The 21,692-nt window shown below is 41.1% G+C and overlaps 1 protein-coding gene and 1 long non-coding RNA gene across 8 annotated transcripts in view; one reads left to right on the top strand and one right to left on the bottom strand.

The window, feature by feature from the left end:
- The window catches only part of LOC143308251 (uncharacterized), a 124,295-nt gene that overhangs the window by 49,109 nt on the left and 53,494 nt on the right, over positions 1–21,692 (top strand). For all 4 annotated transcript variants that reach the window (XR_013065240.1, XR_013065241.1, XR_013065243.1 and 1 more), the window contains exon 5: positions 6,526–6,619. This is a non-coding gene — a long non-coding RNA (uncharacterized LOC143308251). The remainder of the gene's footprint in view (positions 1–6,525; positions 6,620–21,692) is intronic.
- Positions 1–21,692, bottom strand: part of Hr4 (nuclear hormone receptor 4) — a 114,536-nt gene that overhangs the window by 46,654 nt on the left and 46,190 nt on the right. The window lies entirely within an intron of this gene.

Genomic DNA, 21,692 nt, shown 5'->3' on the forward strand with positions numbered 1-21,692 from the left:
GCGTTCTCATTAGAGCCGACCCAAAACGGTCGAAACATCGACCAGATTGGAACTCGATTGAATTATTCAACGGAGACGGGTAAATAGTCTGAAATCGTTCGAATCGATCGCTCGTTCGTACGAGTTATAAAAAGTGATCCGTTTCGATGGTGAAAAATTGAACAAAATGACGTTGGATCGTTCCCTAGAGGGGGTTTAGCGAAAAAGTGAAAAAGCTTTTTCGAGGGGAGAAAGAAAAAAAAATAATCAGCCTACAATGTGGTTGTCCCATCGGTTTTAGGTTGTTGCATGCACGAGGGTTAGGCTGGTCGTTCTTCGTGGCGTTACTGCTACACCACGTGGTTCGTATTGATCCCCTTCGGTGGGCACGATGAAGGAGAGCGAAAGAGGGATGGAGAAAGAGAGGGGAGGGGATGAGAGAGCAGCTCGACCGATGTATTCTCTCTCTATCGAAGCTTCTCTCCTTTCTTCTCTCTCCTACTCTCTCGTCTATCGTCTTTCTCTGTAGAACGTAGCATCGACCTATGTCTTTCTCTGTCGCTGCAGAGGGTAGCAGCCTAGTGCCCCTGCCTCCCGGTCGTTCACCCTTCGTACACACTCGATTCCGATTCTATGTTCCCGTTCCCGTTCCCGTTCTCGCTATGACTTCCTCTCTTCTCCTGTCTTCTACACAACACCGGTATTAGAACTTGCCCCGGACTGTACTTGACCCCAACGGCACGCGTGTCGAATTAACAAGGCGAAATTAGGTAAAAAATAATTAACCGTTCGTTATCTTCGAGGAAGATAAACCGGAGAATATTATTTAACCCTTCTTCAGATTATGGAGTCGCAATGATCCCTAAATTTTCAATTAAGCATTTGAAAATTTATTTCGTTAAGTTTTTAAGTATTGAGAAGAGCAATTTAAAGGTCTAAGAATTTCGTAGATAATCAATCGTGCTAATTTTTCGGAACCACGGTTAACTTTACTTACGGTTGTATCGAGAAATGAACCGAACGAGAGGTCGTAGAGTTAAAGAACGTCTGACGTGTGCTTACCTGAAACAGAAATGAAAAAAGAGAAATATTACGTAAACCTCTTGGTCAACATCGTTCCGCGAAACCGACCGCTAATTTATCGTTTTGTCCTGTCGTGCATCGCAACCTCGCCCTCCGAAAAAGGTTAAGGTCGTTAAAGAACCGTCAAGATGTTGCGACAGGTAAGCGAACACGCACGCGCTCGCACGTGTCCTCGCTAGGTGCGTACACGATGTAAAGTAACATCGCTTCGAAAGCAGTATTCTTTGACCCCGTTTTGCAGAAACTTAGGGTAAACATTATTCTACAGTATAAAGTGATAAACATTTCACGTAAGTTTCACTTTTTAGAGTTGTTAAGAAATAAAGTAATTCGTCGTCACTTTGCAATAAAATCATTTTCAACGTCATCAGAGGAATTAATTTAAAAACCGAACGAAATTCTCATATTTCCTAACAAAAAGCGCAACTTTAACCGTTTTCACGACACTCGTGTCAGAGTAACCGAGCCATTTCCTATGCGTTTGCTGCGTCTGGCATGGGTTAAAAAGAGGCTCAACCCCAGGAAAACTTACAGGCAGAGGATAAAAGGTTCCACCGCAGCCTCGTGGTAGGAGAAAAGTTTCGGTAAAATGCGAGCAAGCGACGGAATAATGGAGCAACAGCTCGCCTCAAAACCCAAAGGGGCTTATAATCATTTCTTCTTTCCCTTTCTCTATGTTGCGCACTTGAAACATGATCATTCCATTTGTTTCTACGATTCAAGATTTCAACCATTATGGAAAGATTTGTTTTAAATTTAATTTTCGTATAAATGTTTGAATTTTTTCATTTTTCCGTCCGCCTAGAACGCGTTGTATAAATATAAACGATATCCCGCGGTGGGTTTTCTAATTTTGGTATCGATTAATTCACGCAGCGTTGTTGGTAAAAGCAGATGTCAGTGAACCGACCCTAAAGAGCATCCTGATTCATAGTTTACGAACGAATGGAGAGCTTCGACCCCAGTGAGAGAACCGATCAAGGTCATTGACCTTCGAAGGGGATATCCTTTCGTTGCCATCGACCTGATGAGAACGTTGCGGGTTAAGCCTGGCTCCACCAATTGTACTCTTCCTATAGAATAGTATATTTTCTTTTGTAAATAGTATTGTACGTATTTCACTTTTACCCTTGAAACAGGAATAATTAATTGAAGCGAAGCTCCGCTATTGAACGACTGATAGGGATTTTTTTGTGATTTGATATCTTTATTACGAGTCTGTAATTAGGTAGTTATGTTCGATGCAAAATAGTATTGGTATTTTGACAAATGCGACTGCAGAGAGTCAACATAAGTAAACGTCACTTTTCAATGGACAAATATCTAAGTTACTGTACACCTAATACGATTCTGCAACTTTACAGTCGCAGTGTTATTTGTCGTTCAATAAATCATCCTCGTTTTATCGATCGTACGGGAATAAAACCATTTGTAAGATGAAAAATCCTAGACCGTTTTAAAAAGCATCATATAACCAGGGGGGGTGTTCGTTGCGTGAACGTTCCTTCTAATGATTCGATTAAGTATCGGAGATTCGCAATTAGGCCAGGCCTAGCCTACTTTCGTCGAGTGCGTTCACCTCGTCGGGAGGGGGTGACTCGCCCCCGCAGGCTCGTTTCCTGGGTTTGCACCTGCGCGGTGGCTCGGGATGATCCACGTGGCTGGCACGTGGTCGCGGAAGAAAAGCAACGAACGTTGGCAGAGGGTGGCGTTGACGCCGGAAAAAAGGCAACCTTCGAGGGGATGAGTATCGACCAAGGGCAAGGGCGAGGGCATGCGTACACCACGCATTCACTTTCCCGAAACTTCAACCCTAAAGATGTTCGAATCCGATTACCCGAAAGGGAAGTTTGCCGTTGGAAATTTAGCTTTTCGAATTGGATACCTGTTGTGGTAAACAGATCCAGTATGTAGGTCATTCGCGCCTTATAGGAGATAACATTGATAATAGTTAAAAGATTTTTTAAAGGGTAGAAAAGCCTTCAATTTCAATTTTGCTTTAGAAATGTTTTATCGACAAATCTTATCAAAAATTTCAAGCCTTTGGTACAAATATTTCTAGCAACGTGATTGATAGATTTTTATAAAAGATCAAAGGTTAATCAACTCTCGGACGGCGGACCATGGAGAGAGTTCCAATTTTAATTTAATTCTTCTTTTTCTAAATTTTACACTGTCCCTTCCGAAATTACTTTTCCAATATATAAAAGTCTTTCTAATTTAATGAACACCAAAATATCTAAGAATGTTAGATAGAAGGACCTTGAACGAAAGTGGAAGCATAGGTGTAAGGATGATCGATGATCATTTTTCTCTCTGGAAACGGAAAAGTGTGACGTGTTCGGTCGCGGAAACGACAATCGTGCCGGTTGGTAGAGAAACGGAAATTGATGTCCTCTTTCCAGCTCATTTCCGGCAGGCATTCGTGCGCGAGGCTTACGCGCACGTTAAATTGCCTCGGCACCGTTTTGGACAGCCCTGACTATTCGTATCGAGCGGCAATGCCAAGGGCAAGGGCGCCCTTCTCCCACCCTTCCGTCGGCCCTCCAAACCCCCATTTCTCTTCCTCATTCTCTTCCTCTTCCGTCGAATACACGCACAAGAACAGGCCAGGGCCACGCACTCGTTCGTGTTCCTTCCTTTCTGCGTCACAACAGACCCACCATGAAAATTCGGTTTCCACCAGGGATAGGGATGATTCGTGTACACCCTTCCTTATGGGGAACCAACACGGTCCTTGCCGATGAAACCGATTGGTTTGATATAAAAAAGTATAGGGTGTAAAATAGACGGTGAATACTTTAATCTTGTAGAATTCAGACTGAAAATTTGAAGCTTATAAGGGAAGCTTTCTAAAATTTAGTATGAGAATTCTATACAATTATTAGAAAAATTATTTTCTAGAGATTTGAAAACAAATTTTTCATCTAGACAGAAATCTGTAATTTAAAATATGAAATCTGAAACCAGTCATTTTTATCGGTTTGATAATTCTACTATTAATAAAAGGCAACGAGACTAGTTATATAACCGTGTTGCATTAACAAATGACTGGATCTCGTGACTTTCAACCACAAAGGGTTATTATTAATATTCAAACACAATCCATGTATCCATCACACTCAAATTCCTGTAAACGTCGAAGGTTCTATTTTCAATCGTAACAAAAATTTAATTGAAAATACTCGTTCATATAGTAGCAAGAATAACAGAGCCAACGCTCGTTTCCAATCACAATTTCCTTCTCAAACTTTCCTCCGCCGATCGAGTGTCTTATAAATCCCGGTCTAGCAGACACCGTTCGAACTTCTCCGAGCATTCGATACCGCCCCTACTTCCAATAAATTTCCACCTCTCGCTTCCCTGTACACGGAAATAACCCGAACGTTTCGTTCAGGTGACAGCGGGAATCGAGATCCGGTGAATTAAAAACCTACGGTATAAATAGACCGGCGGCAATGGGGTGGGGGTGGAAAAAAGAAAAAAATTAAAGAAGTAGCTATATGAATAAGAGGGAAGGTGGAGAAGGTGGGTGTGGGGTGGTTACGAGGTAGGAGAGGCCTCGGAGAAGGTGAATTTAATCGAGCACGGCGAAGAGGAAAGGGGAAAGTGTTGGTTGAGGAAGGCGAAGGAGGGAAGGCAACATTCGCCAGTGGAGAAAGCCGTGTTCGGCTTCAACGGGGTTAACGCACTTGACGTTATACTGTCTCTTGCGACTAACGATGATGTTTCTACCATTACGTAAAGTCAGCAGCGAAGCAGACTCTCTTCTCTGCACGCTCAGACGGGATTGGAATATAGCTGTTTCCTAGTATCGAGGAGAGAGCTGCTTCGAGGGAACGACGAACATCATACATATACGTTCCCGAAACAAAAATCGTACGTTCTTGTCGCGACGGCTATGTGAAAGCTCGCTTCTCTTTGCTACCGCTTCGAATTCTTCGGTTTCATTTGAAGAACGAGCACTTGTAGGAACGCCAACAACCTGGATATCAATATCCGACCCTCCTCCCCCCGGTGAGGGGATGATTATCGTTATGTCTTGTTTCTCGATGGAAAGCTGTAGGAAATGGATCGAGACTCTTGGAAAATGTCGGTGTCGTAATCAGACGTGGCATTAAATTAACCTTCCATAAGTTAGTTTCTTTTTTTCCGCGACTGAAAACAATTACGTAACGTAGCAAATATCAATCCTCTAATACGAACTGCTAATTAATTTACAATTTTTAATATTTCATCACTGGAAAGCGGTTCGCGATTTTATAATTCCTTTATTGAGTAATCGTCTAAAATAGAAAATGGAAAAATTTCCTAAATCGACTCCGAGAATCTACAGAATTTATACCTACCTCTTTCCTAATCGAATTTTTCTAAAAAGGTCTTGCGTCGAAGGTAACAAAAAAGAGGTAAATCATCCGTAGACTTTCAGATTACGAAAGTGGAACCTGTTGTTTGCCAGGTAGATTCCTAATACGATAAGCTGAAAAAGGAACACGGAATCCTAATTTCACTCGAAAACACTGCAAAAGAGTCTTTTAAACACCGCCTCGTTGATTTCATAACAAATTACATGAACCTCAATTTCAATCATTTTTGTTTCTTAAAAAGGCAAGTGTATATTTTCTATTTTCAAAAATCTGTCAAAAATCGGGCCACGCATGCTCTGTTGACAGTTTGTAAGTAACGGGACGGACGTTTGTAAAAGCAGGAAGCGTGTCTGAGAACCGCTGAGCAAAGAGAAAGTTGCGACCGACATATTTTGCGTTCGCGCAACCGTGCGATGTGTACGTTAGGTGGCCCGTTAACATGGAAGACACCCGACAGAGAGATGGAACGAACAGTCGAGACACGAAGAAGAGAAAAGAGGAAGGAACGAGCAGCGTTAATAGCTTCATTCGCTGCCGTGGAAAGCAGCCCTGCTAAAGCATCAATTAAGGTGTTACGAGCGAGCCGCCGTTCGCGCCATTTCAGGCGATCGAGTGGAATTCCTTTTTACCTGACCCCGTGAACCAGACGCTTCCCTCGGACTTCTATGTCCCTTTATTTCCTCCCTTAAATGTCCATTGAACACTTGCGATCAAATAAGCTTCCTCGGCAAAAATACCGATGTCCTAAGATCTCACCTTTATCAGTAGAGAAATTGACAATGTTGCGAAGGGGTAGTTTTCAATCTAAATTTATTAGAACGTTAATCTCAGTCGAATAATTAGAACATTCGTGACTTTGATACGTATAATCTTATTTACATTTTCATTAGCAACATGATTCATGAGTTCATCGGTTCTTTTTATTATTTGAAGATGATTGAAACGAGCTAGGGTATTCGTCGAACAGTAGCAGTTACTTACGTAATTGTATCCAGATTGAATTTTAATTAGCTCGTTTGATTCTATTAGCAGTATATATCGTTAATTATATAAATTGGTACACTTTGGCTAAGTGGACGAAATAATTTCATTTCAGATTGTTCTGTTCAGAGAGGAAGGTCGAAGGACGAATCAAGCAGATGTCTACGAGGAAGCTGTTGGGAATTCATTCATCCTTGGTTTCGTCCAAGGTATGTACATGTACTATTTAAATATTCGCGAACGGTTCGAAGACAGGAAGAGGAAACTTGCGATGCGAGTTTCTAGCCGGTTGAGCAAAGCAATGCATCGTGACGCTCGCAGGCACTTTCGCTTCTTCGGCATCCTCTTCGGTCAAATACCAGTTGCGATGGAATTGTGATTACATCTAATTAGTGGGAAATTTTGAAATTTTATTACCTCGTCGAAGTTTTTGTTCGAGTTATCTATCGATCAATTGAATCGTTTAATGATAACAGCATACGGAAGTCCATCTTTTGTTTCAATGAAACTTTTACAGAGCAAACGTGTGCAAAGATAACTCGCTTTACAGAATGATTTACAATCGACCATATTGGGGATAATGTATTATAAAAGCGAGAGATAGGGAGATATGTCGTAAATTAGAAAAGTTAGAGAATGGTGCGTGGAATATCGCAAGGAACAAAATGAAAACGTTCCAGGGGTGCAGGAAGCGAAGCGGGCCTGATAGAGATAGGAAACAAACTATTGCAACTTTGTAACTATTTATATATAAAAAGCAATGATTAAAAACAATGATTAGTACTTTGCAACTTCAGTAATAACTCAAAATAATTAACAGTGTGCGAGTTTAGAGATGATTAAAATTGCAAATTAAGGAAATACACATAGATTAAAAGAAATTTGAAATTTACATTTGTGCAATTTCAAACATTAGAATAGATTATCGACAATCTAATCGGACATATTTAATTAAAAACCGGGTACCTCAACATTAACTTAAAAGTGAACAATATTCAAAGATAAGTAATGAAACTGATAAGAAAAATATACGATACGAAAAAAAGTAGCACATTTGTTACTTGCAATTCTCGTTAATTTTTAGTCGCATCATTTAGTTCATGACCTACAAAACTAATAATGGTGGAATATTTTTAATTGCTTTTAGAAGTTTAATAAAATATCTAATTACCGAATTATCAAATTTAAAAAAGAATCATGTAACAGGAAATTCACGATTTCTATACAATTCAAACGCAAATGGTGGTGACGTAGAACAGTAAGTCTAATAAGTCTTGCAAGTCTGTCCTCACTTTCGCTGCGCTTCGGGCCGTCGCGTCGCGCCTACCTACATGGTGAAGCGCGTGACGAGCATACGGGGTCGTCATTAAGCGTTCCAAAGAAATAATTTGCTTCGGACGTATATGGAGCAGCACATGTGTTCCACGCTTAACCACGTGCCGCGGCAATATGAGATGTTCGTTGGAAATTAAAAAGCATCTAAACTCTTAGAATTCCGTTCGCGGATAGATCCTGGCCACCGTAGTAGTAGCATCGGTTCCTGGAACTTATTCCCGAGACGAACACCTCTCGACGATCTACAGCTTTGCTATCTCGATGAACGAGCCGGGAATAACTAATATCTCTTTCGTTGATCGAAGGAAAATAGTAGAAAATAGAGAAATTCATGGTTCTTTAGAAGCTCTTAAAAATATTTAAAGGAACAGTGTTTAGAATTAGGGCTCTCACCATGGTCCGTTCTCCGAGGGTTAAACCACTTATCGCTTAATTATCGCAGTGAAAATAGACGTACATGGTCAGACATATTGAAATTCTAATTATTAAGGATACGAATGGTTAATTTTTAAACTGAAGATCTGATTTTGTCAAATTTTAATTTACCAATGCTAGAAAAGTGTTAATTTTTAAATTGATGAAATAAATAAGATAAAAGTGTTGAGTTCCGAATTTGACAAAACATAGAAAATGACTGGAAAATAGTGTAGTCGTTCTCTTCACGATTGACTGTTTTGTCAAATTCTGAACTTTTAGCCCTGGTCTGCCCTACACGTGACATCGGCGGTGAAAGCATCATTCTTTTCTAAACGAGTATACGTTAATCGTTTCGAGCGTCTATAAAATCGTGTCGAAGATGCTTCGATGTCATTATCAATCGGTGGCGTTAACGACTGCTGGCCCTGACTTGTCCGCGCGAATCACCGAGTCATGGACTCGCTTGCACCGTGCATATCTCGGCGTGCACTCTTATTCGTGCGTTGCATAGCCTACTAGCGAATGCAAGTGCAAGGTAGTGCGACGGCTGGTAACCGATAGAGGTGAGCGAAAGTTTCTTACGTCACCCCGTACGCGGGTACAACTTCAGTTTCAACTACGCGTGTGTCTGTTCGGTCTATCGCACGATCTAGCAGCCACTTTTCACATGAGAGCTGTTTTTCTTTCGTACGAGACATACAGGAATAGATTGCTCGTTAGAAAAAAGAAAAATATCCCGCGAACAGTAGGCTGAAATTTTTCAGGAGAGAAGCTAAATATTAAATTTTTATTTACTATAGAAGAGCGACTCTTTATTTATAGAAATTTATTTATAACAGAACGCATGATACGTTGAACAGCGAAAGGGCAGGCGTGCTAAGTGGTTTGAAAACTTGACTTTCGACAGCTTCCTAGAAAGCGAAGCAGGTTAGCGATTTTTAGTCACGTCATGACCGGTAATTCGAGGCTTATTATAGAGTGTAAATGGTTCTCGGTTTAATTTACGACGGGGCATGGTGTTCGTGTGAGTGGATAAAAAAAAAAAAAAAATGAAAATTCCTGCTCGCGACAGAGCGTGGCGGAAGCGTTGTGAATTGCGCTTAAAATGACCCGTCACGAAGCAACGACCCGGAAGCGATAACCGCGCGCGAGGTCGAAAGCACGGTCGATAAGGAGGTCGGTCGCACACCAGCTCGTCACTTTTCCAGGGTGGGATCAGTCCGTGTGGACACGGCTAATCGAAAGCAATCTGAGACAACACCGATGCGTTTCTGACATATTGCGATCGTGCCGACAACACGCCAGAGGATTTTGATATATTATTATTTTCCACGCGACCCTGTCCTGCAATTTCATCGAATATATCATTCGAACACGTATTCGGTGTTCCAGTATTTTTTTCTTTCCTTTTTACGTAGAAGCAATATTTTTTTTCTCAATTTTCAAATAAGACTTTTGTATTGAAATATTAAGAGAGACAGACTGTCGGCGGCCAAGTCTGGTTACATCGACGCGTTTAGCCTAGTGTCCTCCTTTTCCATAGCCCGTTGCATTTATTCGGTAGGTAGAAGTTTTATTCCTTTTACGTTGCGCCCCTGATTCGTAGACAATCGTGGCCGAATGAAAATTCGCGTGCGACGCGAACCGAGAACATTGCGACATAGGCATGTCGCAGCGTGAATATCACTTAACAGGTACCCGCGATATGTTGCAATGGCCTAGAAGCGGTAACTAGGCGGAGGGTGAGAAACATCGAACAATGTAATGTATACGACCCTACATCCTTGGAAATTGCTCAACGAGTCCATTAAAACGAGCGAAGGAAACGAAGGAATTCGCGCTTCGCTCGTATTCAACCTACCTTCGCGTCTTTTCTTATTCTTCTTCTTCGTTCTTTTTGTGCCAACGAACATTTCGTAGAGGCGAAGATAACTCGGTCGTTTGTAATTTACTACCGGGGCAAAAATAACCCTGCAACCAGCTGAACGAAAAAGGACAGTATCGGGAGTGCGGAATGCACCGGGACAGTGTTCTTCTGGGGATGAAACCATCCCTTGTACGTTGAGCTTTTAGTTACCATTTTCTCTTAACGGGTATTTCAAGTCTTTTGGGGTTGAGATAGAAAAATTTCATTAAAATTTCGAAAGGTCGGCAGATATTGAAGATAGATTTTGAGAAATTAAATGAATATTTATCTACTGATTAGATTTCAATCTTACAATATTAATTAGCTGGATCTAGGAAGGACTTAATCACTGTCCTATTTCTTCATGTTATTCTTCAGGATAGGAAGATCTACGTTAAGATAGAATCTATCCCTATTCATATCCAAAGGAAGTTTACATAACACCCTAGTGTACATCAAATCATTTTACTCCTCTTCAAGAATTTCAATTTTAACCTTAAGAATCATGGTGCATACCTATGAAACAGGGTTAGTCGAAAAATTAGAAAACGAGGGTTAAATCTTTTATTTCGAATCTCTGTCCATGAATTTCGATCCCTGTAGCGTTGGTCCGAATGTATATCCGAGGTACATTGGTATCTAGCTGGGCGTTCGTTGTGGACGCTGCTTAACGAGCATGAGCGTGGTGTTGCAATGGCCCAGAAGCGGTAGCTAGGCGAAGGGTCAAAAACACCGAGCGGCACGGTTTCTAGGCCATGCGCTGCTATCTATAAACCCCTGCGAGCTTCACTCCTGCCCTCCCTCTCGCCTCTTCCTCCTCCCCTATGCTGCTCGATCCTCTACCTACACCACCTACGAAGCTGCACCTACACTTCCATACCTAGGTCACCTTCTCTATCGCGCTCCCTCTCCCTTTCTCTACTTCTAGCCCTCTCTGTCCGTCTCTCATCGCGTAGATCCCGCGTCGAGTCTCGCTTTCGCTTCGTTCGTTCGTTCGTAGGCCGAACCATCCGAGGCGATACCACCACGAACAGTTTCAGATCCAGACAGAGAAAGAGAAAGAAGCGTCACCGCGAGACGGACTCGAAATAGAGGGAGCTGCGAAATTTCCGGTTCCGAGAAACGCATTCGGTGCACAGGGTAGTTCTACGTTTTTCAATCACTTTCTAATCGGGGGTTGATAGAGAAATTTGAAGGAAAAAATTGATCCCCCACGAATTGGAAAAATAAAAATTGAAGAAATATTTTTCTTATGGATAAAAGATTCGTGTTAGTTTCACGTTTGTTGGCGATGTTAACCCTTAGAGGGAAATTTACAGAATTTATTCACCGTTTGTAATTAATGATGTTGTATTGGAAAGTTGTTCATATTTCAATGCCCCAACAGCGAAATGTTCTAGTGGATATACAATTTCTGGTTATTAATCAACGGACACTTGTAATTTCAGTCAATTCGCTGAAGTTTATGTGATCGGTTATTTACGTTTCGCAGATAAGATGATTGCCAAACAGGGAATGTATAATTTTCATGCGTTTCTGGTACTTTGATCGACACTTATCATTGTTTTCTAGCTGTTCGTAATCATTACCAATCGTTATGAACATTGTTGGACATTTTTAAAATACATTTATTAACTATTTATAGTAAACTTTTCACATTTTTGTAATTGAGAAGTTAAAAAAATATTTTCGTATCTTCTGAAAGTAAACAATCCCGAAAATAGGTCCAGCTGAATGTTTCAAGCAGGAATTCTTTTCTATCAGTGGAATACATTGTCGATATCGAAGGCGGGGATCGGCCTCGAGTAATTCGGCACTTAAACTTGACAATGGGGAGTCGAATGGTGGGACTTGAACGGGGGAAATAATGCGATACGCGTGCACACACATTATCCGAGCTTCTTATGCGGTTATACAACCGATCACGTATATCTGCGATCCCGGTTCGCACGAAAGTTCCACGCGGACCGATCGCTCTCTCTTCCGGCAGAGGTTCTCATCCGTTTCTAATTTTCATTCCTTGCATCGATATCGATTCTTTCGAAAATTAAATTTCTAATAAATTTCGTTAAAATTAAAGTATATTTCACTCTAGTCTGGTAGTCGAATCGAGTATCCGAAAAAATTGGATGCTCAACGGGTTAATTCCAAGTAGCATGTCTCTATCGGGCACAGACAGTCGATTCTATTACCGTACCAATAATCCATCCGCGATCCAGCAGAAACATAAGCTCGTTGCGCGATACTCGGCAAACAGGACGTTGTCGGCCCACGTAGTAGTATCGATTTCCGTGGCGAACTCTACTCGTTAACCGATTACGAACCAGTATTATAATTCATGCATCCGTCTCAACGGATGATGCAACGGTTACGAAACGCTGGACAGTCCCCTCGTAAGCAGGGGGATGAAAAGAAGAAAAAAATGAACGTAATCGAACGCGACGGGGAAAGTTGTCGGTGAAATTAAAACGATTTTTCTACTTGTTTCTGGTCGGAAACGGGCTTACGATTCGGGATGCAGTTTGATACACACGTTTCACCCTTCTATCTTTTAGTCTCTGCTCTTTCATAGATATAGTTAACGCGGTTCGACTAACTTTCACTTAAATGGCAGACACTCGCTTCCTGATCGCACGACGAACCAGTCGCAATTGCACGATCGAACTAGGAAAACCTGGTTATGTAAACGATTTCAGGTTAACCCAGCTGGATATTTTATTTTTCGGTCGACGAATTGCGCAGCTTGAACTTTTGCTTCGTTCAAGGACGACCGTGGGCCGCAATCGTTTTCAACGTGCTAATCGCGAAAGTGAAACCTAGTTAGTAGTTGGAGGCTCGTAGTGGAAGAGCAACGACCGGGTTACTTAAAATCGAGAGAATCGGGTCGGTGGCGATGGCTTCGCGGACAGTCGTAATACCATTTCTTGGGAGAACTATATTCGATGCGTTTCGAGGATATCTGATTCATACGAGCTTTAAAATATCGTTATTTTTATTCGAATTGTAATAAAATTTAATTTGTTAGTCAGATCCCTTCGCAAGTATTAGATTGTCTGGGAAATCTTGCAAAGTTTTTTTTTTTAAGAACAAAAGGTGTTGTCCTATTTTGGTATCGTGTCGAGAAAGCTTTGTTTCGCGTTTTCTAGGTGCGCGATGATTCAAACGGAACAGGGTAGGCGTAACCGTAGGAGTTCGAAGCGAACGCGTCGTGTTCTATCGGCTCGGGGACGAACGAAATCGAGGGTGAAAATATGGTAAAAATGACGCGAACCCGGCTGGTTTCCTTCGTTTCCTTGAATTTCATTATTCGATTAGGGAGCGAAGAGAAAACAACACCGCGAACGCGTAGGTTTCGCTGCAACAAAACGGTCGTGTCACTTCCCTTCCTGTTGCGTAACCCAATTAACCGCTTATTTAATACCGACCCATCGACCGCAAACCATAGAGTAATAGAAATGTGGCACGGAAGAATCGGAAAAAAGAGAGGAAACCTTTGAAAGGATTATATTATGTGGGATGATAATTAAAAAAAATTTTTAATTTTAAATTAAAAATAAACTGCATAATCATTTTCATATACTAAATTTAATATATTCAATTCTAGTCAACAATGTTTTAAACAGCTATTAATAATCCCCGTTGCATAATCATCGGATCAGGTCTCTTATCGTTAGAAATTAAAATAGCATCCCTATCGCTTGTTCTTAAGCTTCGAGAGCCGCTGTTCAAAGCAAACAAATTCCCGTCCACATCATTAGAGCAGACCGAACAATCAGATAGGGCGAGAAGATGCGCGGGAGGGGATGCTGTTATTCAGCACTTTTGGCAGTGGAGAGTAGCTGGCGGACGAAGACAAGGCAGCAGAAGGTCTCGAGCCGCGAGGTTCAGCCTCTTGCATAGGTCATTTCCTCGTGCATAACCTAATTAAACTGATTATTTAACGCTCCCCAAGTACCTGCTGCTCTCTTCTCCTCCCTCGACTCTCGCTTTCTTCGCGATCACCTTCTCACCTACTTTCGTGATAGCGATTTCGTCGGAAGAATAGAATAAGGGGGTGCACGTTCCCATCGGAGGAATAAATTGTCGATTGTTAATAATAAATTTTCAAATGAAAAAAAATTCCAAAGATCATCAGATCGATGACGTGAAAAATCGCGAGTCGAGAATTATTCGGATATTAGTCGGGGTGAATTACGCAATCGGTCGCGTGCCTTTGTACGGACAAAGGTAATAAATCAAGTTCTGTCCCGCGAGAGAAAAGTCGAGGTGTCGATCGAAACGATGGAGCAGGAAGGAGGGACAGAGGGTGGGGAAGGAGACGTAAGAGACGGGGTAAAAGGGGACGAGGGGTAACCCTGGGCGAGATTACGTCGTTTCGTGCATGCACGTCGAAAGGTTCGCAGCGCGAGTGCGCAATGGCCTATTCCCCGTGCCCAGGGTTACCCGCGGTCGTTGTGTCCAAAAACTTTGGCAATAAACTTACGCTCTAGAGCTGCGGGGGGCTTTCAGAGCTTCGGCCACGAGAGCGCGCCTCCACCAGCCAGCTAGTCCATCGGGCAAACCGATAGAACCGTTACGAAAATCGATGCTATTTCATTTACAAATTTTCCAGCAATTTATTCTAATTAGCCGACAACACTTGATTGACAAAAATTCATGAAACTTTTGGAAATGTCAAGATATTCATAGTTTTAACTGTTCCCCTGTGATCCCGCTTCTGGATCATTCATTTTTCTTTTTTGGGAAAATTGCATTTGAAAATTTGTTACAAATTAATTACTTAAAGACTGTTTGAATAAAGAGGATAGGAATGTTTAACGGATTAAAAGCCTGCTAGTTTTCAGAGGTGATTAATTCGGAATGAAACTAGAAACGAATCGTTTGAAGTGATTTTAATCCATCAGTAGATATGAGTAGATGGGACGAACGCTGGTCGACTGGTTGGCCGGCAGTGGTACTGTGCTGCCGGGATAGTTTCACTAGTTGCGTAATTCTAATAGGCTGCTCACTGCTGGCTGTTACTACTGTCGCCGTGACCGACTCGCTGCGCCTGTTTTCGCGATGAGACTCTTGTTGTTACCACTTCGAGGCTTATTCTAATTATTTTAATATAGATACATCGTGTTCATTCTATCATTTTCATTATTATTTTATCTATCGTTCATTATCAAAATATTTTAAAATGGGGATGCTCGCTACCATCGTCAAATATGTGTGATAATTTTAAGATAATTCTTCATTTTCCATCCTTTGAAATAAATTAAAATGAATATCGATGCGATCGACTATGGATGAACATAGTGCTGCTAACGCTTTGTCAAAGGGTTAACGACCGTTTCGAAGCTTCCCACCTTGGTTATTCGTCCGGGAAACGTAAATCGACCTAGGAAGATTTATTTTTCGTGAATGTTCGCCGTCAGGTAGTTTCACTAGTTGCGTAACCGCGATAGGCTGTCTACTAACTAGCACCGCTACTGTCGCCGCGACCGACTTGCAATCGAGACGGTCGAGATCGTTGCCAGTTAATTCGAGAAAGTTGCAACCGGCCGTAGATCCTGGCTACGAAAAGAAAAGCAAACTCGGTCCACGGATACGCTTCTTTTCCTTTGCTCTTTCCTTTTTTTCTTTTTCATGTAACTGGTTATCGGTTATTGACTTCGTTCACAGTACAGTTGCAACGCTTGTAATCGATGTTCTCTAGGAAATCGGCGATCGGTACCGCGGATGTTTCGTAACGCGAGAAAGAGAAATTGTTGCTGTCAAACGATACTAAAGATCTACGAACGAAGATTTCATAATCGAACTGAACTTTTGCGACTCGAGAATTGAAAATCTTTCGATTCTCTTTGGAGAACGATTTCTTTCGATTTTTAAGTAAAATATGGCTGTTTATGTAGTTGAGACGATAATTGAACGTAAACCTCGTAACTGAGAAATTGAATATTAATCTGTGAAGAGCAGTTGCTGGATAGGAACAAAGAAAGACCTTCAACAATATTGCACAGCTTCCTGTATATTGCAATTTTATTACTAATTTGTGTATACAGTGTGGAAACTACGTAAACGTCACATAAATTAATTTAACCTCGAAATATCAAGATTTCTAAATCACTTTTAACATTAATATAATCAAAATTAAAGTTTTGAGAATTTCTCTTCCTCCCCTGTAAATCTACTTTCCTCTATACCGTACATTTGCAATATTTCATTATTTGCCGTGTTATTAATAGCTATCGATCGAATGGTAACGCGAACGTATCCTTGAATTTTACAAAACGATGAAACGAGAGGAAAAATTAGAGCAACGATGCGAGACGGGGGTATCGACCGATCGATTTTCTCGAGGTGTTCCTCGTGCATCCACGATCGACAGGTAACCGATAGTTTCACTAGTTGCATAACGAACAGCCGTGCTACACGGTGTCAAACGGCTGCAGCGTTTTGTAATACAACAAGCTTCCCACAGCATCGCATAAGCGGCGTAGGACTTTGAACGAATCGAATCGTTTAATTTCGATGAGAATCAAATCGGATATCTTCTTCCGTTTCCTTTCTTTTATTTGTTATTTTCACGGAAAAGTGGGAGCTTCGAATGGCAGGTGGTGTTGAGAACCACGGCTCGACGACAGACGGCAACGAACGGACGTTATCTTGCCGGTGAACGAATGCAGTAGAAGTGCATTGCAAGCAGCGCGAGTGCAGAGGCTTAGTTTGCGCTCGCCGGCTGATAGGGTTGCGCAAACGTCATCGAAAAGTTCATGATACAAAGTCACGTTACGAAAACGGCGAATGACGCGATCGCCTGGTTATACATCGACACCGAGAGCGAGAGGAACGAACGAGGGAGTGCATCGGTGAATGTTAATGCCAATTCGAACACGGCTGTAATAATAATACCGGCGCCATGCCATGGCGATCGAGTACACGCTTGCTTGCACGCGCCCACAAACTTTGCCTCTCGATTTCAATCGGACGATTGTTACCTCTTTCCTCCCCTTTGAAACGATCGCGAAAACCCGCTGTATTTAATCCTTTTCTTCTCTTCAATGTTTATTACCACCTTTAGCTCGAGCAAAGTTCACAGTTGTTTCAAGAGACGGAGACTTCAACTTAATGAATTCAACTGTTTCGTTCCATTTTACCGAATTTCTAAGAGAAATGTCTAAAAAGTGAATGAAAATTTCGATGTTTCTCTTTCTAAATGGTATCGCAGTTTATATAAGACAATTTACTATATTTTACGAGGACGAAGCAGAAATCTCGTAAAAATGAAATCTAGTTAAAATCGCAAATTTTTCATGAAATTGATTGAATTCGTGCCAACTCGAGCGCGTACCCGATTTTATGTACTACTTTTGGCAAAATCACCGTTTCACTGCTACCAAATGTTTCCAATCCGAAAAGATACTTTCCTGGAATATTAATAGTATTCCAGGAAGTATTCAATTATCCATACTTACGAGTCAATAGAAATCGTTCATTGTAAATCTTTCTTTTATTTATTTTATTTCCACGAATTTTGCCGTTAAAATGACAGAAGCTCTCATTCGAATAATAGTAACAATAGTCACCATTATTGTCTTTTTCCTTTTTATTCGAAAACGTTCAAGCGTAACCGATGAATATTTTCCTTTTCTGGGTTAAACCGGTTTGCTTTCGCGATTTCTGAAAACTAGGGAAACTTTTCACGTGCAACCCCTAACCTACATTTCGTTTTATCTGTTACATTTCGTGAATGTAGCGTGGTTGAAACAAGAAAAAAATCTCCAGTTCCGATAAGAGATATTAGTTGCTCGTTAAAATTTCACAAAAGTACAACCGTGATTACCGAAACGCAACCCTTTCGAACGACGTAACCACCCTTATCGTTCATTCTTTCTTTTCTCTTTTATTCGGTGCAGCTGTAATCCATGCAAAAATTAGAATCATTATATGAAAATACCATAACGTTCGCTTCAAATCGGTAAATTAACCAATTGACAAATTTTTATCTAACAACTAGGTATATTTATTTAACCAAGCGTGTATTTAAAAAATATTCGAGTATTTACAAAAGCAGTTCGCGAAATCGTCTCCTCGGAAGCGATAAAACAGCCGTTAAGCGCAAACGAATCGGGCGAGAGGAAGCGCAGCCTCAAAGAGGGTGGCGCGGACCGAAAAATAGAGCAACGAGGGTGGCGCGGATGTTGCTTCGTTTTTTCGTCGTACACTTGGAAAGAAAAACTCGGGCGATCTTTTGATGTTAGCGCCGAGTAAATGACGATAATGCAACGGCCGCGATCCATTATCGTTTCGGAGGGGTCGCGTTTTTCGCGGCTCTCGACATTTCGCCGCGTACATTTCCGCTCAGACATCGTGCAGCGAACGATTCACCTCGCCTGGCCTAAATAAACAACCGAGAATACACCGACTCGCGAACTAGCCGCTGTTCTCGGTACACGGCTGTTTATACAACTAGATTCGATGGATCACCTCGGAGAGACCGGAAACGACGTGGTCCATCAGTTGTAAACCGATTATGTTCATCGATACTGTTCTCGATATTTTCAAATTTAAGGAACGATGCTTCCAGTTTGATCATTTTAACATATTGATTGCCATTCGGTCGGTGGATTTTTTATTTTTTACTAAATTTTATCTATTATTTTCTATTACTTCTACTTAGGTAAATTTCTACTTTCCTACTTGGATGCAAGAACCAGGCAGTTAAAGAAAAAATATTTTTCAAACAGTTTTCTTTGGTAAGATTAGTAAAAATGGAGCTGGTTGGTTCTTGCATCCAATCCTTCAATTTATTATCGTTGAAAAATAGTAATTTTAGAATGAATATTATAGAAAATCCGATCAATATTTTAAAACGATAAAATAGAAAATCTGGAATGAAATATGAAACGTATGGTCATCAAAGTGTTAACAGCAAAGCGACGTCTAGCTACGATAATCCCGAATTAGAGCATGGAACTCGTCGCGAACAATTGTCACGGTAACGTCTAACTCCTACGATCGTTAGATCGTTAGATCGTGAGTGTAGCACGATCCAGCCGACCGTGGATCGTTGCGTTCGCGTTGGAAGGTCGAGACGTAGTCGCGCGATGGAAATATCCCGGGCAATTAAGGCGAGGAAGAAACAACACGAACTATTCACGCTTGAGCTTTCGAGCGAGCGTTACATAAGCTTGGCCCTACTGGTTCTCTATACTGGTGTGTTCAGCTCGCTATCGCAACGCGATTTTTCCACCTACTTTCCGAGGTATCGGCGAATTTTTCACCGACCTACTTCTCCTTATCGTCTCGAAGCCTTAACGCAACACCAAGTGGCGATTTCATGTTCCACGGATCGCCTTACTCGACGCGACTGTTCGCGCCTTGTCATTGAAAATGTTCAAGATCGAGTGCAGAACGAGAGAGCAAACGTTATCGTCTTGATACGAGGATGCTATTTTTCGTAGTCGTTAAACGGCGGATGTCGGGTCAATGGTGATCTAGATTAGGCATTGAAATTTTTTAACGAAACACTTTCATAGAAGAAATTCTATGAGGACAATTATTCTTAGAATTATTCGTAGAATTATTATCCCCATTATTCGTAGAATTTTTTATTCTCCCAAGTATTCTTCTCATCTTATCACCTAGCATTATCAACGCCTCGTTACACGTTTCCTAGACCAGAAGGATTTTCAAAACTTTCAGCGTGAATCGCGAAAGCATTTTGATAAAAGATCCCCCTCTTTCTTGCTATGCAATGCGATAGCGAAAGAGTAAAGTGCATCTTGACTGTGACCTAGCCTAAGAGTAGCAAGAGTATGCGAGAAATTCTTATTCTCTGCGTTACTCCGGTTAGAAGAAACAGAGCAGCAGCTGCCGTCAGAATCTTTGTAACCGACCTCAGACAACTCGCGTAGACGTCGAGGCCGTCGCTAGATTCGCTCCATCCTAGGTGAACGTTTTTTCCTTCTCGTTCCGCGAGATTCAAGGATTCCAAACATCACTTGACCCAGATCTTCGTTAAACTTCGACCGCCGCGGCGACGTAAACAGACCGGTAGCTAAGACAAGGGAATGCGAGACGAGAATTGGCGGAATGCTGGGAACTCGTTGGATTATCGCACGTACACAGGTAAACTCGAAAATATTCGAACGGTAATATATTCAACGATCGAATAGATAAGACGTTACACTGGGTAATAATTATCTTTATGATGCACCGGTAATTGCGCAGGGGACATAATTCTATGATAAAACGTAGAATTAATATGATTGAGATTGAAGTACATTCGCGATTAGATCTGGCGCTTCCCTAGAGGAAATGAAATTATCAAAGTCTTCATTTTGATAATATTAATACCAACAGTGATTTAGAATCAAAATAATAGGATTTTTAATTATAATTAAAAATGTTTATGTAAATGTTTATACACAAGTGGTGGTTCGCCATAGACCTATACGTATAGAGTATCTTCCCTTCCATTGTCATTTTCCTCGGGAATGCCTAAGGGGAAGGACGGAAACCGAGGGCATTACATTTTTCCTTAAATAACAAATAAATCTATTTAGAACAAAATTTTTATTTATCACTTTAATAAGGTAAAGAGACTTATATATCGTAGCTATATGAACGATAGTAGGATGGCGAACGTTACATGTAGTAACGTTTACTGTCACGCAAGCAAAGTACGATCCGCAGTAGATTAAGCCTGAGCCGCCGTACGTAGTCAGACATACTCGGTGAACCGCGAGGCACTTTACAGTAAATAATAAATTAATGAACCTCGAGGCTTGCAGTAAGCAAACTATTCTCAAACGAAGTTATTCACCGCGCGTCTCAAAGCCAGTCACCGAGTTGATTCATTGCAAACAATTCTTATTAACATTGCTCCTATCAGAAGAACGCGAAGCAAAATTTTAATGCTAAAATAACAGAGAAGAAATAAATAGAATCGCAAAAAAGAGGAAGTTTTTAATCCGTTCCGAAGTAGATGAATGAAGAAAAAAAAAAAGGTGTCGATAGTATTTGCATATTACAAATCGTTCAAAGTGCAGTTTATAATTGTACAATAGCTATGTGCAACAGTCAGATAGGAATTTATATAGCCGAGCGTAAAATTATCTAGTTATCGGTACATTGTCAAGTTCATCAGGATCTGAGAAAAAAGAAAAATTCATCGCACACGGATTCCATTGTTCTCCTAATTTTTCGCATTATCCTATGGTCGAGGCTGCGCTTTTTACACGGCTGAATGAACCGCGGAGTCGAAGACTGGCTCTCCACCTTGCACGAGCGATGATTTTTTCTTTTTCCTTTGCATGCGATTATGAATCACTGCATAATATCCTCTCGACGGCCTTAACCGACAGAAGGAAAACGAAAGGACGCGAACACTCGGAGTTTATCTATTTGTTCCACGGCTTTATGTCATTTTATCACGAATCACGCGTATTTTATAGACCGTAGAGAAGAGTGTGAATTACAAACGCGACTATGAATATTTGAAATTAAATTGCATTTATAATCGTACGCAGTTGATCGGGAAACGATAATTTTTCTTTAAGCGGTATTCTTTCACCCTTCAATTAACAGTCCTCCTTCTGGCGAGGTAGCTTCGATGAAAGGGTTAAAACAATAGA

The sequence above is a fragment of the Osmia lignaria genome, chromosome 3, assembly GCF_051020975.1.
Source record: "Osmia lignaria lignaria isolate PbOS001 chromosome 3, iyOsmLign1, whole genome shotgun sequence".
Classification (NCBI taxonomy): domain Eukaryota; kingdom Metazoa; phylum Arthropoda; class Insecta; order Hymenoptera; family Megachilidae; genus Osmia; species Osmia lignaria.